General features: G+C 42.5%; 1 protein-coding gene across 4 annotated transcripts in view; it reads left to right on the top strand.

Annotated features, from left to right (window-relative positions):
• The window catches only part of KAZN (kazrin, periplakin interacting protein), a 1010042-nt gene that overhangs the window by 355920 nt on the left and 646251 nt on the right, over window positions 1–7871 (top strand). The gene's annotated exons all lie outside the window — the stretch shown is intronic.

Genomic DNA, 7871 nt, shown 5'->3' with positions numbered 1-7871 from the left:
GTGCCAGAACTTGAACTCGAGTCTGTTGACTGCAAAAGACTGTGCTGTGGCTTCACTATGAGACACTGCCTGCTCTCAGGTACCTATTATAGAGCCTCCAGCAGGGCAGTGGTTTCTACCCTTGAGCTGGAAAACAAACCCTATGTACAAAGAAGCAGTAAGTATAGTGGTTAGCTATATTTACTTGGGCATATGGATGCCCAATAGATGCTAAAGTACTGGGTGCTAAAGTACTGGGTGAAAGTTTTATGGGAAAGAGGATATATACAAAGTCCCAGAGTATCTCCTCCCTAATTATTTATTACATGGGAGAAATAGTAACTTTTATGTTGGAGAAAACTGGAGATATGATCTTAACCAAGTAGTAAGAGCCATCATCATCAATATGGGGACAAGAGGTTATCTTATAGGATACGATGTGAAGGACACATCACTCCAGTCTTCCTGCCAAAGATGCATAATTGAACCTAATCATGAGAAAATGTTAGGAACCTCCTACAAAATTTTGAAGTCTCAAGGTCAGGAAGCAAAGAAAGCCTAAGGAGTTACTCCAGATTAAGGACACTAAAGGTACCAGACTAGAAGCAGCTAAATGCCATGATGATCTTGGGTTGTACCCCAACCAAGGCAAAATTAGCTGTATCGAGCATCTCAGAGACAATTGATGGGATTTGAATATGGACTATAAATTAGAAAGTAGTATCAATGTTAAGTTGTATCAATGTTAAATTTTCTGATTTTGATAGCAGCCCTGTGGTTATATAGGAGAATATTCTTAGGAAATGCATACCATAATATTTAAGGTTATCCAGGCACAATATCTCCAATCAACTCCATGGTCAGGAAAACCTAATATCGTATAAGTATGTAACATGTATGGAAAGAATAATAAAGCAACTGAGACAAATTATAAGCAATAGGTAGATTTGGGTAAATGGCATATAGGAGTTTCATGTACAATTCTTACTCTGCTGTAATTTTCAAAATATATCAAAATTAAAAGTCACAAAAATTTTTAGAGTAGTTGTTGAAAATATAGGCTCTGGAGTTGACCTAACTGGTCTTAGATCCTGGATCTACCGAGTACTGGCTGTGTGACCTTAGGCAAGATACCCAACTTCTTGGTGTCTCCGTTTCCTTGCCTATAGCATGGAGCTAATGGAGTGCTTACTCTTAAGGTTTTCTGATGATTAAATGAGCTAATATGTGCAGAGTAGAACCTGGGGCCTCATCAGCACTCACTAAGTATTAGCTAAGATTAACAGTAAATGTGAAGGTCAAACTGTACCAATTTCTTCAGTATTGTCCTGATATGTAGGGATTCCTGTTTTATCAGACGCTCTCCAGGGGTGCATTTCTAAAGACGAGCAAATTGTTATGAGATTTGGAGGCCATTTCATCAAACACATGCTGTCCTTGAAGGGCTTGAATGCAAGGCAGTTAACAAGAATTAATGAGAAATTGGCAGCCTGATTTGGTTTGGCCCAGTCAAAATGTGTGGAGTCTTATTGCTAATTAAGTCTCCACATTTTTCCCAGAACAATGCCACCTGTAGGTTTGCCTGATTTATGTATTTATTTTTCCACATGGCAGCTACCCAAAAGAAAAATAACTAGCATCATGAAAAAAGAAATAGGGTTCCCCCAGAATGCAACAGAGGCACCCTTAAACAATGATGGTTGGCTTTTTGTGATATACCACTGATGGTCTAAACTCCTATTTTAAGTCAGAGAATTATTGTTGAACTAATAAAGATCGATTTGTCCCTACTGGTAACAAGGCACTGTGTAGGACATTGTTGGGGGCTTAAGGATGAGTAAGACATGGGATTGTTCACAGGTTACACCGCCCAGGACCTCAGTTGTGGAGCAGAGTGACCAGAGGGAGAGGGTAGTGGGATGGAGTCAAAGTGGTGGCGAGGGCCAGATTTCAGGGGCCTCGGAAGCCATGTGGAGGCATTTGGGCTTGATGTGATGTGTTACAGGAATACACTGAAGGGGGTTAAGCATAGGAGTGGATTAATTGACTTATATTAAAAAAAAAAAAATCTGGCTATTGTGTGGGCCAAGTCCAAGGTGAGGAAATTAGAGAGGAAACTATTGTAATCCATCAGGCGAGAGATGATGGTGCTGGGCAAGGATGAGAACTGGGGAGAGAAACCAGTTCCCAGTTCAGAGCTATTTTGGAAGCAGAACCAGCACGGCTTGCCAGTAAGATTGGGTTGGGTTGCATTGAGGGGTGATGAGAGAGAGGCAGGAGCCAAGGATGATCCTAGTTTTGAAAGAAGGGTAGGATTTAAACATGTGGTGGTGACAAGGAGGGTATTACAGGCAGGAAAGCGTGAGCGGAGATGTAAGGTGAGAAGATGGAGCCCATGTCCAAGGAGGTAGGAGGAACTGGAATCTTTCTGGAGAATGAGGTGCCAAAAGGAAAAGCGTGGTGGATGTGGCTGGAGCTGGAGTGGAAAATACCAGAGCAAAGAAAATGAATTTCTTTCTGCAGGCAATATGGAACCACCACAGGATTTTGAAGACTAGGAAAGTCCCAGCAGGCCTCCACTGGTTAGAACAAGTCCACCACCTTCTTAATGACCCATTCTCGTACTCAATGACTTAAAGAGTATTTTGCATCTCGTATAAATCTCTCTATTGGTTCCATGGAAAACACACACACCCACGCATTGCCTACCTCACTGATTTTTAAAACGGCTTCAATTCCCTTTTAAGGCTGCTGGTGGGCCGTCGTATTTACCAAACTATTGGCAATTTCACACATTCAAATTACAACCTCCAACTTCTGCAAATAAAAGATCTTTATGTTCCCCAGTTGTGAGGTTTACTCGCAATTTCTATGCAGAGCTTTCCGTCTGTGCTTGCATTCAGAGGCTCTGTGAGCACATCTGCTCACTGCCACATTTGAGAATTCCCAAGAAAAAGAGGGTTTTGTTGTAAAAGGCCTGGCAGCCCGAGCTCTTTCCAAAGGACGCTGTGCTGGAGTGAAGTTGTCACAACAGAGGCACCAACCCTGACAGTGTGGCCAACTATTTTGAGAAGTCCAACTCCAAAGGGAGCCCACAGCGATGAGCTTGATAAAAGATCCATCAGGCTTCTTGTCTTATTGATGAGATGCCCTATTTGGGGCTTCTACAGATCATTCTGTCACTCAGTAAATATTTGAATTAGTGGTTGGAAAAGGCCTTTGTAACCGTGGTGAAAAATTAAAGGTTAGACACTGTTCTCATCATGTATTGAGCTACAGGGCCAACACTCTTTGCTGCATCACAAAGGGAAGACAAGAAGGGTGTAATGAGAGGTTCAGAACAGGTAAGGACATTGCAGTCAGGTAGACCAGGGTTCGAGTCCAAGCACTAGCACTACTTTGCTTTAAGACATTGAACTTCATCTCTCTACATCTTTAGTTTCCTTAGCTATACAACGGCATGATCAAAACTACTTGGCGGAGTTGTTGGGATTATTCAATAAGACAACTTGTATACTGCTTTAATCTCATAATAAGTTCCCCAAAAAGCTTTAAAAATCCCCTTTCTCATATAACCATCTCAAAGGCAATTTTCTACATGAAGCCATTAGATGGACAATGGAGCAGTAGAAATTTAGAGAAACGACAGTGTAATAGAATAATCAGGAAGGCAGCATGGACACCAGAAATTATAGCTGATCCTCGGACCACAAGAAGTATGTCAACAGGGTTTTATAGTTCTCTCCTATAGCATTTCATACAGTATGTTCTAACTGAGGTATGACTGACTCTTAAGAGTCATGCCTCTTTTTTCTTGTAATGGTTCCTGTGCTTAGCACAATGCAAGACACCCAGAAATGGATTAACAAATATTGGATGGGTGGGTACACGTGTATGGGTGGATGGATGGATGGATGGATGTAAAGACAGAAATTTTAAGGAAACAACATTTAGGGAAGAGGAAAAGCAGTGCAAATGTATGGAGGTGAGGCTCACATGGGTCATGACATGGTTTGGGCTCATAATGAGCTCATGATGCTTGGAGCAGAGGATATATACTAGAGAACTGCAGGAAAGCCAGTGCGCAGATGTTAGAACCAAGTTCAGGGCCTCCTGTAGGCTGCGGAGAGAAAGCTCACTTGATAAATGAAGTCAACTGGGACATCTTCAGCTGGAGAATTTCAGATGAAGAAAGAGATGTTAGGACATTTAGTCTGACAGCAGTGTGAACGGAGACCTCGAGGGGACAGATATAGGAGGGGAAAGCCAGTCAGTGCCTACCATAGGGAAGCAGAGGATGCAGAAAATAGAAATGACTTTGGGGCTAATGAATCCAGGTTCAAATCCTGGCTCAGACAAGTGGCCTACCATCTCAGAGTCTGTTTCCTCAAAATGTCTTACTATGTAGTCCTGTTCTTTTCTACTTGTAATAAAATCACTTTAGGAATATCTTTTAAATAATCATAATAACGGTGCTGAGTACTTAATCTGTGGCAGAGCCTGCAACAGCGCTTTGCAACCATTGCCTGCTTTCCCTAAATTAACAGTTATAACAAGTCTAGGAAAGAGGTAGCTAGTACCCCTTTTGATAGATGGAGAAACAGCTGGACGGCACCTTAATGAGTTGTGCAATCTCTTCCAGACAACAGGAGAGATAAGATTCAAACCCAAGTTGGCCTGATGCCTCAGCTTGTCTTATTATTATTATTATTATTTTAATAAGCTTGTTTTGAAGTAGAATGCATATGATGAACAGCCTTTTCAAATGACTCCCAGGGATTCCTCCCTCTGGGTCTTCACCCCCTTATGTAATCCCCACCCCTAGAGTTTGGGCTAGGCCTAGTGACTTGACTATAATGAATAGAATATGACACATGGGGACACCTGGGTGGCTCTATTGGTTAAGCATCTAACTTGATTTTGGCTCAAGTCATGTTTTCAGGGTCATGGGATTGAGCCCTGCATCTGATTCTGCTTAAAATTCTCTTTCCTGCTCCTTCTGTCCCTCCCCCATTGCTCTTGTTCTCTCACTCTCTCTCTCAAAAAAAAAAAAAAATTGACATGTGATGCAATGATGCTTCATGATTGGGTCACAAATGCCCATGACCTCCATCTTGGTAGCTCTCTATTTCCCTCTTGGCTTGCATGCTTTGGTGCTGCCATATCGGAGAGGCCCATGTGGTCAGGAACTGAGGACAGCCTCTGGCCTACAGCCAGCATGCAGCAAGGCCCTCAGTCCAGCAGCCCACAAGGAACTGAATCCTGCCCCCGACCACATAAGTAAATTGGAAGCAGAACTACCCCAGGCGAGCCTTGGGGTGAGGCTGCAGCCCCAGCTGACATCTTGTGTCAGAGACCCAGGAGCAGAGATCTCAGTTATGCCATGCCCCTGCTCCTGACGTACAGAACCTGTGAGATAATAAATGTTTCGAGCCCTTAGGTTTTGAGGTAGTTTGTTGGGTAGCCATAGACGGCAGCACACCACACACAGAGAAAAGTGTATAAATCACTATTGTACAGCTTAATGAATTTTCACTGAGGAAACTCATCTGGTAACCAGAATTGCGATCAGTGATCAATGTAATCAAGATATAAATCAGGACGCCAGAAGCTATATTCCTCAGGACCCCAGAAGCTATATCCCTCATGGTGCCCACCTCCAAATGAAAATTTCTCTCTTGATGTCTAACACCATAGATTAGTTTTGCCTGATTTTGAACATTATATAAATGGAATTGATGCATAAGTATTCTTCTGTGTCTGACTTCTCTTTTGGAGCCTGCCTTATTTTTTTTTTAAGACTTATTTATTTTTTCTAGAGAGGGGGGAGCAAAGGAGGGGCAAAGGGAGAGAGAGAATCCCAGGCAGATTTCCCACTGAGTGCAGAGCCCGACATGGGACTCGATCTCACCATCTTGAGATCATGACCTGAGTTGAAACCAAGAATTGAATACTCAAAAAACTGAGCCACCCAGGTGCCCCTTGGAGCCTGCCTCCTTAATCACTCCCTAAACTTCCTCATCAATGGAACAAGTGAATTTCATTATTCATCTTGCTGTGATTTTCATGCATCCCATATAACTAATTCTGTGTATTTTGCATAACAAATTACCCCAAAACATAGCTGAAGACAAAAAAAAAAAAGGTCAGGTTTTCCTGTTTGTGGTGTTTATACTTTTTACAAACCACTTAAAGAAACCAAACTCCCTTGAAGGGTTCTTCTGTTCCTGTCCCTTTGTCCCCTAAATTCACTAGGAGACACCTTGGGAAAAGTCACTTCATGTTTCTGGGCCAAGGTCTCCACTTGTGTAAAATGAGATAGTTTGGCCTAATTTTAAATTCTATCTGTGGAATCCTAAACCTGTTAGAGGAACTTTTAGCCTAGATCGTGACATACTCCATGATGTCACCCCTTTACTCAGGTGTGTTGACAAATTTAAGTAATTTTCAAAATCTAGTTTAATTTTAATCCATCTCAAAGACACATAAAACCTACCACTTGGGATGAAGAGATATTATGAAATAAATAATACTTAAGATGTGAATTCCAAAAGGGTTAGGAATCATAGGGCTGGAAAAAAAAAATGATGGTTTGGCTTTTTCAAGTGGAAAATGAGGCCAATAAAGACAAATTACAATGATAATTGCCTACTTCTAATCAGTGGCAAATTATGGGTAAGTGGGTAACTGGGCAATGAATCCTAGAAAAAGCCATTCGCCCTGTGATATTTGATACAGGCTTGAAAATTTAGCCTTGAATAAAAGCAATTCCACTCCCATTGGTGGTTTCCTTCCACATCTGTACATGTAAATACTTTCCTTTTGGTCATTCTGGCTTTGTAGAGCCCTGTGTATGCGTCAGGAAGGCACGGTATTCCTTGGAGAAAAGAGAAGTGAGTTTGCAGGAGCCTGTTGTGTCCTGAACCTGTGACACCCACTGTGGTCACCTTGCAGCTAGACTTCTCTAAAATTTCTAGGATAGCCTTCTAACTTAAAGCTGATCACATTCAGAACCATACAATTTCCACACCTTATTCACCAAATCACTTTTTTATTGAAGCAAATGGAAAGAAGCATTATCCAAAATCATCGTTCTGATGTGTATGGTCTGGCCTTGCTCATCTTCTTGGGCTTCATCATGAATTATCCCTGCCCCCACACCCCATGCCCTGGGGATCACAGGGAGTTCCCATCAGTTCTTAGGTTTAGACAAAACGTTCATGCTTCCAGGCCCTTTTAGTACAGAACTGGCCCCTCCCGAAAGCTCCTTTCAGGAGGCTTCCCCGCCCACCCCACTCAGTGGCTTCTTCTCTGCTCTTCCCTTAACTCTTACAGCGACATGTCACCATCATCCTTCCATTCAGCTTGTTTAAAAGTAAATTTTTTATTAAGGGGCAATGCACATGCCATAAAATCCACTCTTTTAAAGTATACAAATCAGTGTTTCTAAGATATTCATACAATTGCACCATTTTCTTTTTTTTAAGATTTTATTTTTTCATGAGAGACACAGAGAGAGAAAGAGGCAGAGACAGAGACAGAGAGAAGCAGGCTCCATGCAGGGAGCCCGATGTGGGACTTGATCCCAGGACTCCAGGATCACGCCCTGGGCCAAAGGCAGGCACTTAACCACTGAGCCACCCAGGCGTCCCACAATTGCACCATTTTCTAACTGTGGAACGTTCTCATCACCCCAGAAAGAAACCGTGGGCAGCCAGTCCTCATTCTCCCTTTCCACAGCCCCTAGAAGCCATGAATCTACTTCTGCAGCTATGGATTTGTCAACTTTGGACACTGCCGACAAGCAGAATCCTGCAGTAGGTAGCCCTTGTACCTGGCTGCTTTCACTCGGCACGATGTTCTCCGTGTCCATCCACGTTGCGACACGTGTG

The sequence above is a fragment of the Canis aureus genome, chromosome 5 (genome assembly GCF_053574225.1).
Source record: "Canis aureus isolate CA01 chromosome 5, VMU_Caureus_v.1.0, whole genome shotgun sequence".
Classification (NCBI taxonomy): Eukaryota; Metazoa; Chordata; class Mammalia; order Carnivora; family Canidae; genus Canis; species Canis aureus.
This window is presented reverse-complemented; position numbering and strand designations above follow the sequence as displayed.